Source organism: Lithobates pipiens, unplaced genomic scaffold, assembly GCF_037356315.1.
Source record: "Lithobates pipiens isolate NorthernLeopardFrog02 unplaced genomic scaffold, aLitPip1_a1.2 Scaffold_27, whole genome shotgun sequence".
Classification (NCBI taxonomy): Eukaryota; Metazoa; Chordata; class Amphibia; order Anura; family Ranidae; genus Lithobates; species Lithobates pipiens.
This window is the reverse complement of record NW_027507788.1, coordinates 173,345,693-173,360,392: the sequence shown is the minus strand read 5'-3', so window position 1 is coordinate 173,360,392 and position 14,700 is coordinate 173,345,693. Positions and strand designations below refer to the sequence as shown.

At 44.8% G+C, this 14,700-nt stretch overlaps 1 protein-coding gene across 1 annotated transcript in view; it reads right to left on the bottom strand.

Moving 5' to 3' along the window:
- Nucleotides 1–14,700, bottom strand: part of LOC143934350 (opioid-binding protein/cell adhesion molecule homolog) — a 611,266-nt gene that overhangs the window by 25,262 nt on the left and 571,304 nt on the right. The gene's annotated exons all lie outside the window — the stretch shown is intronic.

Below are 14,700 nucleotides of genomic sequence, written 5' to 3'. Positions count from 1 at the left end.
CTGTAAATGTTACAATTATTTTGCATGGAAATTTGGCGTTTTATATTGTAGTCCTGTAATTCTTAGGAATAACTCACTTAAATCTGTCCAAACCAGAGTCTAGCAGACGGGTATGATAAAGTTTGAAAAACAAAATCATAAATTAAAATATAATAAATAACTATAAATAATTATACCAAATAATAATATAATAATAATAAAAATTATTCAATAATGTAATCAAATCAAAACCACTGAAATTTGCTCAGTTGCAGAATTGTCACTGTCATTACTTTTCGGTATTTGATGACGAATCTCCCCACAAATCGCTATCCCTCAATTCTGCGAGTGATTCCAATTTATTATCACTGTTTTCTAGCTGGTCTAAAACCACTTTTGATATAAAGGGACAGTTTTGGTTGCTATGGACAATCTCCAGTTTCCAGCCAGAAAGAACAGTTTTTATAATATAAAACTGCATGCGGGGCACTGGAGAAACCACAAGGGACAAAAGTGATGTGAAATAATTACATACAGTAATGTAATCTGTAAGATTACATTATATTGTATGTAATGTGTGTGTTTCACTTTTTGAATTTGGCGGCGTTCTCTGTCCCCGTGCGTCGCAATGCTCGCAGGGTATGGAGCTCAGCTCCGTGATAGATCAAGCGAAGGACGAGCCGCTCGTACAGCGGGGGGACATCGCTGGATCCAGGAGATAAGGTAAGCATACTCATCCTGAATTCAGCAATGCGATCCCGAGCTCGGGGTTACCACTAATGGTACTGAATTTCACCCCAAGCCAGACTCGGGAATACCGCCAGGGGGGTTAAAAGGGTGCACAGCGGTCAGTGGTTTTTGTCTCCGAGCTAGTATGTCAGCTGGAGGCCTAATTTTGGTTATGGGTACCGCAGTGCATTATTAACATAATATTAATTTAGGGTTTCCTGCAAAGACCAACGCTGATGGGTAGTGTTTGAACAGATGTTTATACAGTTATGTTCATTTTAAGTGAGTTGTTAAATAAAGAGGCTGCTACAGCCAATATTTACTCCAACTTGGTGTGGTCTCCATTAATGGGGAGGTAAGGGGGGTATTGGAGTATGGGTTGGTCGGGCAGGTATGTGGTAAGTATGGATCATCTGTTATACAATGGTCATGTATGAGAGAGTGAGAGAGAGAGAAAGCAACCATGGGGGAATGGTGACTTTAAAGGGTTAGTTAATCTTCACCAAAAAACTACCTGTGCAGGCGGACAGGTGACCTATGGGTGTGAGAATATGACGTGGCTTTAGAGGTGGGAGAGAAAAAGAGAATCTATAGGTAAGAGGAAATAAAATGAATCTATAAGTTGATTGAGGAGCACAGGTGACTTATGGGGGAATATATATATTGTGGATCTATGGGCAGGAAAGGAGGATCTGTGTGCAAGAGCATATAAAATGGATCTTTGAGCTAGAACAGCGGTCACAAACTGCTGCCACCCAGCTGCACTGGTTTCAGATCCCATACTATTAACCATGCCCTTTCCTCCCCATCCACAGATGGCCATGTTTTAGCGCTGGTGTCACTTGTTGTATAGCAGTCACAAACCAGTGATCCATGAACCACTGATGGTCCACAAGAAAATTTTGGTGGTCCCCAGGGGTTCAACATTTTGGTGGATGCATACCGCCCAGTGTTCTTTCCAGTGCTGTTCTCAGTGTGTGCGCATTGATAACTGATGCCTCCTCTTTAGTTCTGGCTCCTGTGAACTCAGACGGAGGCACCAAGAGTAGTACAGAGAGCAGGAGGTGAAGAAGGAGGGGGCTTCCAATGGCAGCGCTGATCACAGACTGTGGGAGGGAGCACAGAGCTTGAGCACATGGCTGGATAAGGAGGTGAAATCCAATGATAAGTCCGTGTAAGGCAGCAGTGTGATGCAGAGTGCGGGGTGTAGCAGAAAGCTGGAGCATTGTATTTATAAGACATGTAAAATTAATATTAGTGGTCCGTGGGATTTAAAATTGTGAGTTTAGTGGTCCGTGAGGTCCGAAAGGTTGGTGACCCCTGAGCTAGAGAGCACAGGTGACCTATGGGGGAGGATATATTGTGGATCTATGGACAGGAAAGGAAAAAGGGCTCTATGGATAGGAGGAAATATATTGTTTCTATGAGTAGGGAAGAACAGGTAACTTAAGAGGGAAGGATATAATGTGGCTCTACAGGCAGGAAAGCAAAGGAGGATCTACGGTTAAAAGGATATTAGATGGATCTATGAGCTGGAGAGTAGTGAGCTATAGGGGGAGCATATAATGTGGATCTATGGGCAGGAGAGGAAAAAAGAGAATCTCTAGGTTTGCCTGCTTCCCTTCCTTTGCAGCCCAGAGAGGCTACACTTAAGGAAGCAGATGTATCTGAGCAAGTGATGTGCATCCCCCACGAACCATACCAAAACGGAAGTATTAAATAAACACAAAGTACCCTTGTTTGCTAGGTGGCAGGCAGTCGCTTGTGTCCTAGCAACCAAAGACACTTGCGGCCCGCACAGTGGGAAGTTGACGTTTATATTACTATTGCCAATAAATGAATGACTTCCGGCAGCAGCCAGAGGTTCACTTCAGCAGGTAACCACCCTATTTATTTTGCTCATTCAACGAACAGTAAACACCCAAAGTTTGCATAAATCCCAGCCCACGGCAAATGCGAACCCCATTCCTATTCTCTAGTTGACTATGCAGATTAGCTAGTGTAACCCAGTCGACTGTGCCCTCTAGAAACAATAGCATAGCATGAACATATACTCAATTGTTTCTTTAACCACTTGAAGACCAGGCCTATTCTGACTAGACACGTTCAATTTGTTTCGGCCCAAATGTAAATTAGCTGCTGGGATTGCTTTTACTTTGTAGAGCAGGAGTCAGCAACCCCCCCGGCCCGCCACTGCTAATTGTCCGGCCCGCTAGTGCCTGTGATTAATTTGCGGGCACCTGGCCCGCGCACATGTTTGCCGCTGTCCTCTTCAATGGACAGCAGCGAGTGGCTGGTATCACAGGACTGGATGGGGGCGAGAACCGCTGAAGTTAATTTTTTACATTAAACAGCTGGTGATTGGTTGCCGGGCGATCCTAGCAACCAATCATCAGCTTGTTGAAAAAAATTAAACTTCAGCAGTTCTCGCCCCCATCCAGTCCTGTGATACCAGCCACTTGCCGCTGTGCTCTACACCTGTGTAAGGTAGGAGAGTTCTACCTACACAGTGTGTTTTTTTTGTGTCCATGAGGTGGGGTGTGGGGGGGGGGGGCAAAGAACACTATGGGGGCAGAGGACACTATGGGGGCAGAGGTCAGAGAACACTATTGGGGCAGAGGACACTATGGAGGCAGAGGACACTATGGGGGCAGAGGATAGAGGACACTATGGGGGCAGAAGACACTGTAAGGGCAGAGGACACTATGGGGGCATAGGACACTATGGAGGCAGAGGACAGAGGACATTATGGGGACAGAGGACCCTATGGGGGCAGAAGACACTATAAGAACAGAGGACACTATGGGGGCAGAGGACATTATGGGGGCAGAGGACACTATGGGGGCAGGGGACACTAGGGGGGCAGAGGGCAGGAGACACTATGAGGGCAGAGGACACTATGGGGGCAGAGGACACCACAGTGTGGGGCGGGGGTGCAGGGGCAGAGGACACTGCTTTGATGGTAAAGGAAATTTGCTATGGGGGGGCAGAGGACACTATGGGAGTGATGTGAAGGGGGACAGAGGACATTGCAATGGGGGACCCTATTAGGGACCCCATGCCCCCTGGGGATAGGCACCCCTTCTCCCCTGGGGACAGGGACCCTTTCTCACTTGGGGACAGTTACCCCATCACCCCTGGGAACGAGACCCCCATCTCCCCTGGGGATGGGACCTCCATCTCCCCTATGGACAGGAACCCCAACTCCAGACTATGCTGGCTGGAAATAATGGAATCTCAGATGATTCATTCCACAACCATTTATTAGTCCTTCAGTTTATAGTCTATATAAAAAGATTATAGCAATGTGATCAGGTTGTGTAACCATAAAATGTCCATCCACAAATGGAAGCCCCCTCAAGGGGATTAGATGCAAAATCCAGCAGGAACCACAGAGTATAGAAAAGAAGAGAGGTGCCTCTAAGTGTAGCAATACAGTTAAATTTAATGAAGGTACAACATTTAGCAACTCACATGGTTAATGATTAAACAGGCACATTTAAGTATGCAGGCATCCGGGGTAAAGCTGTCCACATAGACTGTCCTCCGCACCTCCAACTCTCGCCAATGTCAGTCTGCAACCATGACAGGGAAGACTACCCTGCAGTAGAGCGATCTGAAAGCCAGGATTGAAGCACTCGTGGAGTGCAGCGTGGAAGGGACCGCATCAATGGCGGTGGGAAGGATGGTCTATGTGGACAACTTTACTTGGATTCTTAGATGTGCCTCTTTTAATCATCAACCATATTGCTACACTTAGAGGCACCTCTCTTCTCTTTTATACTCAGTTGTGACATGACGCTACTTGTATATCAAGACATCACTTGTTTATCAAGTCAAAACTTATTAAAAAATTTAGCTTGGTCTTGCAAAACGCTCTCAAACCAAGGTTGTACCATACAAGGTTGGAGAGCTCACCCTGCTATTACAAGCTGTGAGTCAGGACTAAGGATTTCGCACCTTACGTCTAAGCTTGGGGCTCTGACTGACAGACTGCTCAGTACGGTGCTTCCCAGCACATAAATGGATGCGCCAATAAGTTATGGAGGATATTTTGGGTCCTGACTAGGGATGAGCTCAGGCGTGTTCACATGCTCCATGTGCAGAGCCCGCCAGGAAAGCTGCACTAATCACAGGCAGTGAGACATTGCCCCGATGCGCGGCTGCAGAGATCGGGCAATGTCTCAATCTCTGTGATTAGCTCAGCGATGCGCTGACATCCTGGCGGGCTCTGCACGTGGAGCATGCGAACACGCCTGAGCTCATCCTTAGTCAGGACCCAAAATGTCCTCCATAACTTATTGATGCATCCATTTATGTGCTGGGAAGCACCGTACTGAGCGGTCTGTCAGTCAGAGCCCCAAGCTTAGACTTAAGGTGCGAAATAAGAAGGTTTTGTATCTGTGATCTGGATTACACGTGTCAGCAAACCCGGTGAAGCCCGTGGAGGATTTCTATAGGCTGATGCTTAGTGTTTTAATGGAAGATCAGTCAATCATTCCTCAGTTCATGTGAAAATCTCCTTTTGTCGGGTGAATGACAGAACGGGAAGGATCTATTCTTGACTTACAGTCAAGACACGAGACACCTACGCAGCACCAGACTTGTCCAACCATCTGATAAATCTCCTTGGTCCAGCTCCTGCCAGCCTATTGCACTGAGCCATGCCCGGCGCAGACAGGCTGACAGAACATCTGCACGCCGCTCTGTGTTATTCCGGCATCATACACCCTCCATCCCTGTAAATAATGCATTGAGGATGGCAGGCGAAGGTTTCACAGTGTAGTTGGCGCTCTGTGGTGAGTCACAGCTCCCGCGAAGTGCTGAGCTGGGAATACATCCCTCCACCATTATCTGCATATAAATAGCATCTTGATTCCACGGGGGGGGGAATGCAGGGGGTATCTTACCCTGTCACTGGTGCTCAATTTATAGGACATTAAAACCTCCATTCATTTCGGCCCTGAGCCTAGGAGCAGCCAGTGCTGCTGTCACTGATTGTATTCATTAACAAACTCCCCATTTATCCTCGTCCTTGCTCTTCCATCGCTTATTATGTCACTAGAGTTTCAGGTTCTTCTGTCCCCTCAAACTTTTACCCCATGTCTGGCTGCTTCCCCTCCTCTCTCTGTGACTTCAGCAAGTGACAGAATGGGGACAGGCTGTGCAATGCCAGCAGCTCAGGGGAACTTACCAAGATAGGAATGTGGAAATAGAAATATGTAGAGTTTTAATTAGTTCTTACACTTAATATGCAAATGTTCATGTCCTTCTTAGGTTGGGTAAAATGAGACTTTTATTTAAATGTGAGGAGCACTTAGAAGAGCTAATTAAGCAGCCAAGAGAAGATAGAATAGGAAGCTCGCGGCGACACCTGCGTTTGTACAAAATCAATATATGTTCTTTGTGTCACTTCCAGTCTGGGCACACATCTCCTCTGGATTCATCACTCCGGGGTCCTCGGTGAGCCCGAATAAGTTATACGCAAATGCCCCTTTGGAGGCATCAGAGGAATAAGACATGCCAACACATATTATAATGGAGGGGGAAGGATGGGGGTAAATGTGAGAATGTTGTTGATGTGCCTTCACGGTAATAACAATCCTAGCATCCCCTGTGTCCCTCGTTAGCTGACCTTGCTGTGAAGCTGCTTGTTATAATTACCACGATTAAATATTATGCTCCAATTAAAACCGACCACCTGGGGAACGGGAGAAGAATCTTCACACCGATTCAGATCAGAACAAAAATAAGCCCATTAAAGCTTTAGGCTTCCAGCTGAGCCACCAAGGAGGGGCGCTATCCTGCCACTATGCCCAGCCCACACTCACATCTTAAGGCACGGCAGAGACCGAATAACAACCACAGCACATCAGATCTCACTGACACTTAATACCGTGTTTATCATATCGAGGATGCATAGAGCAGGAATATTCCCCAAGGGTAGAGTGACCAGACATCTCCTGTTTCCTGGGACAGTCCCCAGATTGGATTTAATTTCAAAGACAGTCAGTGCATAATTAAAAAAATAAATAAAATTACGACCCCCTCCCCTCCTGCTAGCTTTAGTACTACTAGAATTATGGGGTAGGTATTCTGTGCCCCTTTCTGATGATCATGTGCTGGTCGGAGTGGATAAATATTTCCTCCGTTTGGGGTGCATGCCCATTCCGCTCCTGCTCGCATGTTCTTCTGCCTTGGCTCGAGTCCCAGGCAGCCACCTGCCCATCTCCTTGCCTTCCCGGAGTGATCTTCCTCCGCTCCCCGCCCAGTAGTAGCTGGGGCCTGGAGAGTAAGTCTTGATAGGCTGTAAGCAGGGCAGCAGCGGCGGGGAAGGGCAGAGAGTTGCCAATTGACGCTATTATTAGTAAAAAAAAATATGTTCCCGGATTTCATAAAAAAAAAATCTGGTCTCCTTACCCAAGGGTAACTTCTGTGCATTGGTGTGTGCAGCTTATTGCATAATGCCCCATACAACTAACAACAAAATCCGTTGTCGGAAATGCCGATCGTGTGTACACAATTCTGACGCACAAAGTTCCACGCATGCTCAGAATCAAGTAGAAGAGCCCCACTGGCTATTGAACTTAATTTTTCTCGGCTTGTTGCACGTGTTGTACGTTACCACGTTCTTGACGTTTTGGAAACTTTGTGCGACCGCGTGTATGCAAGATAAGTTTGAGCCAACATCCGTCTGATAAAATTCCATGGATTTTGTTGTCAGAATGTGTGACCGTGTGTACGCGGCATAGCACAAACACACATCCATATATATCAGCAGAGCAGAAATTTATGTCAGTAGGACAGTGTCAGTTGTTTTTATTTTTTTAATTTTTTTTTAATTTTAATTATTTTTTACAATATTTTTTATTATTATTTTTTACAATTTTTTTGGAGCCCTGTGGGAGGGGGGGCTTTGGTGAACTAAAAAACAAAATAGTCATGTTCAATCAATAATAAACTGCAAATGTACCATAGAATAATGTCTTAGTGCATATTGGATAAACATAACATTGATATTGAAAAAGTGAATAAAAAAATATATATGTATGTGAAAAAATATCTATAAATAAATTGAATTAAATTTTTTTAAAATAAAAGTTCTAGAAGGTACAAAAATGTTCCCAAAATGCTAAATCCAACAGGACATTGTGATCCAAGAAGTTCCACCACCAAGAAAAAACTGGCAACTCAAATGCCCTGTACACGCGGTCAGACTTTCCAATGGAAAATATGTGATTGGATCGTGTTGTCAGAAAATCCGATCGTGTGTGGGCTCTATCTGACTTTTTCCGTCGGAATTTCCGACACACAAAGTTTGAGAGATGGATCCAAAATTTTCCGACAACAAAATCCAATCGTTTAAATTACGATTTTGTGTAGACAAATCCGAAGCACAAAGTGCAACGCATGCTCAGAATAAATTACGAGACGAAAGCTATTGGCTACTGGCCTCTTTATAGTTCCATTGTACGTGATATACGTCACCTCGTTCTGAATGATTGGATTTTCTGACAACTTTGTGCGACCGTGTGTATGCAAGACAAATTTTGAAAGACAAAACCGTGGATTTTTGTTCGCAGGTTATTGGCTCCAACTTGTCTTGCATACGCACGGTCACACAAATGTTAGCCAACAATTACGCACGTGGGAACGTGATGACGTACAACAGTGGTCATCAACCCTGTCCTCAGGGCCCACTAACAGGCCAGGTTTTATGTATTACCTTGGGGAGATTCAGACTAGAATACTGCAATCACTACTTAACCACTTGCGGACCAGCCGCCGCAGTTTTACTGTGGTAGGTTGGCTTTGCTGCGCGAAATCACGTTATACTATGTGATCTTGCGGGGCTTACATAGCGAGCTCCGTGAATCGGATTGTGTGTCCCGCAGACTTGATGTCCGCGGGGATACGTCTCACGGACAGTAAGAACGGGGCGATGCTAATGTAAACAAGAATCTCCCCGTTCTGCCTAGTGACACTGATCACAGCTCCCTGTAATCGGGAGCAGTAATCAGTGATGTGTCACACACAGCCCCCCCATTAGAATCATTCCCTAGGACACACCTAACCCCTACAGCACCCCCTAGTGTTAACCCCTTCACTGCCAGTGACATTTACCCAGTAATCAATGCAATTTTATTCGCACTGATTGCTGTATAAATGTGAATGGTCCCAAAAATGTGTCAAAATTGTCTGATGTGTCCACCTTAATGTTGCAGTCATGATAAAAATCGCAGATCGCCGCCATTACTAGTAAAAAAAAATAATAAATAAAAATGTCATAAAACTATCCCCTATTTTGTAGACGCGATAACTTTTGCGCAAACGAATCAATAAACGCTAGCTGCGATTTTTTTTTACCAAAAATATGTAGAAGAACACGTATCGGCCTAAACTGAGGAAAAAAAAAATGTATATATATTTTTGGGGGATATTTATTATAGCAAAAAGTTAAAAATAATGTGTTTTTTTCAAAATTGTCGCTATTTTTTTGTTTATAGCGCAAAAAATAAGCACCGCAGAGGGGATCATATACCACCAAAAGAAAGCTCTATTTGTGTCGAAAAAAAAAGGATGCCAATTTTGTTTTGGAGCCACGCCGCATGACCGCGCAATTTGCCGAATCGCAAAAAGTGCTCTGGTCAGGAAGGGAGTAAATTCTTCCGGGGATGAAGTGGTTAAAAGTTGCAATTGTATGGTTCCTTGCACATACGGGTGCTAAGCCATTCAATGTAAATGCCAACATCTTTCCCTTACCTAGGCAGCACTGGTGCAGTATACAGCCTCCTATAGACATTCATATCTGTGTGCAGCTGTATTTGGGTATACATTGGTGCTGTCATAAACACAAGTACAGCTTATGGGCATATGCAAAGAATAGATCGTTTTCTATTTTTTGCATACACTCATATGCTGCATTTGAGTTTATAATAGCACATCCCTATAGCCGAGTACAGCGGCGCACAGCCACTCTTCTTAATTGGAGGCTGTTCACTGCACGTGGGCTGCGCAGGTGGGGGAAGACGTCAGCATCTACATAGAACAGGTTCAGCAGCCTGTGTGCAAGGATCTTTTTTGGGTGCTGCATTGAAAAATGTATGCAACTTCTCTGCAATTACTTCAATTGTCTTTACACTGATATCTGTCAGATTTGGTCATTATGTGAAGATAATTAAATCCATCACAATAGCCACCTAGATAAGTGTGTCTTATGCAGCCGTGTCCCTATCTAAATTTAGTGTGTGTTGTCGCTGGGCTACGGTGACCACATTTTTAGAATGAAATTCCTAGAGACGCCTATGGACCACACCTACTTTTAAACCAAACCCACAAAGTCACACCCCATTTGTAGCCACCCCAAAAATCACACACCTATTTTTAATATGCTCTGAAACAGCTGGGCACCATGAACACATAAATCATGTAGCACTCTTGCTGCTTGGCAGTAAACTGTGGGAGTGCTCAGATTGTGGTAACAGTGAGAGGGGCTCAAACTGGTATGGTTAAATTAAATAGAGGTCTACTATGGGTCAGGAGTGTGTAATGTATTGAGTGCAGAGGTCAGCAGTATGTAATGCACAGAGTGCAATGGTCAGAAGTATTTACTGATTGCAGAGGTCAGGAGTGTGTAATGCACAGATGGCAGAGGTCAGGAGGGTGTAATGCACAGATTGTAGAGGTCAGGAGGGTGCAACACAAAAAGTGCAAAGGTCAGGGGAGTGAAACGTACAGAGTGCAGAGGTTAGGAGGGTGCAACATAGAGTGAAGGTGTCAGGAGGGTGTAAGGCACAAAGAGAAGATGTCAGGAGGATGTAAGGCACAGAGGTTAGAGTTCTGAAAGGTGTAAAACACCGACTGCAGAGGTCAGAAGGGTGTAACATACAGTGTGCAGAGATTAGGAATATGTAATGCACTCAGGAGGGGATAACACACAGATTACAGAGGTCAAAAGTAATTAATGCACAGAATTCAAGAGTCAAGAGTACATAATAAACAGATTGCAGAGGTCTTGGCCCAGATTCCCCCTGTTTAGACCCCTGATATTTCAACAACACAGACCCACAGTGAGTGAGTATGGGGTAAAGAGAACTGTTTGTGTTGCAGACAGTTGAATACCTTTACTGTTTGCAACAGTTACAAGATTGTTGCCATAGGAGACAGTGATCCTCCCTATAAAGAAGTGGTGTTCGGCTGGAGGCCTTCACCTATATACAGTGGTGTGAAAAAGTGTTTGCCCCCTTCCTCATTTCCTGTTCCTTTGCATGTTTGTCACACTTAAGTGTTTCGGAACATCAAACCAATTTAAACAATAGTCAAGGACAACACAAGTAAACACAAAATGCAATTTGTAAATGAAGGTGTTTATTATTAAAGGTGAAAAAAAATCCAAACCATCATGGCCCTGTGTGAAAAAGTGATTGCCCCCTAAACCTAATAACTGGTTGGGCCACCCTTAGCAGCAACAACTGCAACCAAGCGTTTGCGATAACGTGCAATGAGGCTTTTACAGCGTTCTGGAGGAATTTTGGCCCACTCATCTTTTCAGAATTGTCCTAATTCAGTTACAGTAGAGGGTTTTCGAGCATGAACGGCCTTTTTAAGGTCATACCACAACATCTCAATAGGATTCAGGTCAGGACTTTGGCTAGGCCACTCCAAAGTCTTCATTTTGTTTTTCTTCAGCCATTCGGTGGTGGACTTGCTGGTGTGTTTAGGATCATTGTCCTGCTGCAGAACCCAAGTTCGTTTCAGCTTGAGTACACGAACAGATGGTCGGACATTCTCCTTCAGGATCTCTTGGTAGACAGCAGAATTCATAGTTCCTTTTATCACGGCAATTCTTCCAGGTCCTGAAGCAGCAAAACAGCCCCAGACCATCACACTACCACCACCATATTTTACTTTTGGTATAATGTTCTTTTTATGAAATGCAGTGTTCCTTCTACGCCAGATATACTTGGACACACACCTTCCAAAGAGTTCCACTTTTGTCTCATCGGTCCACAGAATGTTGTCCCAAAAGTCTTGGGGATCATCAAGATGTGTTGTGGAGAAATTGAGACGAGCTTTGATGTTCTTTTTGCTCAGCAGTGGTTTTCTCCTTGGAACTCTGCCATGCAGGCCATTTTTGCCCAGTCTTTTCCTGATGGTGGAGGCATGAACGCTGACCTTAACTGAGGCAAGTGAGGCCTGCAGTTCCTTGGACGTTGTTGTGGGGTCTTTTGTGACCTCTTGGATGAGTCGTCGCTGCGCTCTTGGGGTAATTTTGGGCGGCCGGCCACTCCTGGGAAGGTTCACCACTGTTCCATGTCTTCGCCATTTGTGGATAATGGCTCTCACTGTGGTTCACTGGATTCCCAAAGCTTTGGAAATGGCTTTATAACCCTTTCCAGACTGATAGATCTCAATTACTTTCTTTCTCAATTGTTCCTGAATTTCTTTGGGTCTTGGCATGATGTGTAGCTTTTAAGGATCATCTGGTGGACCTTACTGTGTCAAGCAGCTCCTATTTAAGTGATGCCTTGATTGTGAACAGGTGTGGCAATAATCAGGCCTGGGTGTGGCTAGAGAAATTGAACTCAGGTGTGGACAACCACAGTTATAGTATGTTTTAACAAGGGGGGCAATCACTTTTTCACACAGGGCCATGATGGTTTGGATTTTTTTTTCACCTTTAATAATAAACACCTTCATTTACAAATTGCATTTTGTGTTTACTTGTGTTGTCCTTGACTATTGTTTAAATTGGTTTGATGTTCCGAAACACTTAAGTGTGACAAACATGCAAAGGAACAGGAAATGAGGAAGGGGGCAAACACTTTTTCACACCACTGTAGCTGTCTGCCTATGAAAGTGTCGGAGTCTGCCAATTAACAGTGCATCTACCTAAGGGTAACCTTCTCTCCCACAGTTCTGATTAAGAGACAATAAATCTCTTTGCATTCAAAAAGTGTCTGGTTCCTACCATTTCATCTTGCATCATATCCACCATGCCTTATAACCCACTCTACACTGAAGGATGTCAGCTGTCCCTAACCCTGGAGGTCCCCATTAGGCTTCAGGGGCCTTGGGACTTTGCTACAAGCACAATAAAACTGTCATGGTTATGCAGTGATCTTCCTGTTTGCTTACCTCCCCTCATGTGTTCAGACTAAGAGGCCAGCCACTTCCACCTGGTGGTTTTTATAACCTCTCCTCTAAGCATGGCTCCACCCCAGACCCTATCAGGGAACCTTATATTAACCTGTGCACTGTAAGCCAACAGTGCTGATCAACCATTGTGTATTCCTTTGTGTGTTTAGCTTCCTGTTACCTGCCGTGTGCTCTTCTGTTGTTCCGTTACCTACTTTGGCGTGTCTTTGACTATCCCTGTTTGCCTGTGACACTGACCTTTTGGCGTGTCCCTGACTATTCCTGTCTGCTTGTGGCCCCGACCTTGGCTTTGTCCCTCACCATCCCTAGCCTCCTGTTGCCTACTGTGGGTGTGAGCTGGGGGACCCTGGGGGTCACGACCTGGAGCCAGTTGCAGCCAAGTCCATCCTCACCACTCGAGGCTCTGGTGAACACCTGCTGGCTCTTAGACTCCGCGACACAGGGAATCTTACGCTCTAACCCCGGTGGGACCTGTCTCCCGTCCGCAGCAGTCAGCCGTAGGGTCCACAACCTTGCGGGGCACTCCTGATCCCTACGGTGTGCATCCGTCACCTCGCCTCAAGGTGACCTGACAATAACTGTGTGAAACATGTCTACCTGATGCACTTGCTACTATCCTGTGATGTGTGACTCCTTGCATTTTATGGAAGAGGAATAAAAGGACTTTTGCTATTGCATTGTGCAGTCACTCTTTTCTTCACATTCTTTGCATACGAGCCGAGGCTTGCACCCGGGAGAGGAGTCCTTGTCTCAGCTCACCTGGATCCACTCACCAAAGGTGTTTCCCTTGTCTCCATTATTGCTAGACTTGCCAGGCTTCACAAGTTGCACAATTGTAGCAAGTCCACATTGCAAGACTACAGATCAAATTTCAAGCAAGTCTGCTTCAAGTTCTGGTTCAGTTATGTTGTGCAATAGTCTTCCCACCACATGGGTCACTGTGGCGTGTGAATTTTCACGCTGTAAACTTGCAGAGCTCTTGCTGTAGACTCACCATTGCAGCTTTACTCTTGCTTGAGACTTGCTACACAAATTTGTTACAAATTGGAAAAGTGTCCACAAGAGCTTGTGCTTCAACTGCTCTGCAAGTGTGCAACTTGCCAGTGAAAATTTGCAGAAAGGTTAACAGACTTACAATTCAACACTGCCACACATTTGTGCCGATTTATCCTTGCCATCTGGGATAGCACCAGACATTCTTAAGTTGCTTACTGTATTTTTGGTGTAATTGTTTTCAACTTTCCATCTATTAAATATTCTGCCCCTGTTGTTTTAACTGTGGATAGTGAAACATTTTTTTTTCTGCCAGTAAATACCTTATACAGCCCACTTCCTGTTCCTTGTCTGGTCTCTATCCTAGGTTTATGACATCATGCATAGATCTTTGTTACTCTTGTGAGAGTTTGCCAGGAAGAGAGAGGATGAGTCATAAGAGGGCCAATGAAAGCTGCAGGGCTGCAAAGCTGGAGGCGTGCCTCTGTGTACATGTGTATAGCCAGGAAGTGAACAGGCAGGAGCTTCAGCTGCCCACAGTTAAAATGTCTGCATCCAGATTAAGTGGAGGGAGATTTCTTCAGCATATTTGGCAAGTACAGAATCACAGTATATATAAAATAATATGCAAAGTGGCTGAAGGGAAGCTTCAGAATGACAAAGGTGTTTTTATTACAAATTATGTGAACAGACTACAGTTCCTCTTTAAGAAAAGCATCAGGAAGTATTTGCCTTCCATCATGATGAACAATCATCTATCATAGTGGATACTCTCACGCACTATGCCTACAGGAACCAACTGCAAAAACAACATTATACAGTGCCAGAAACTTGGGAATT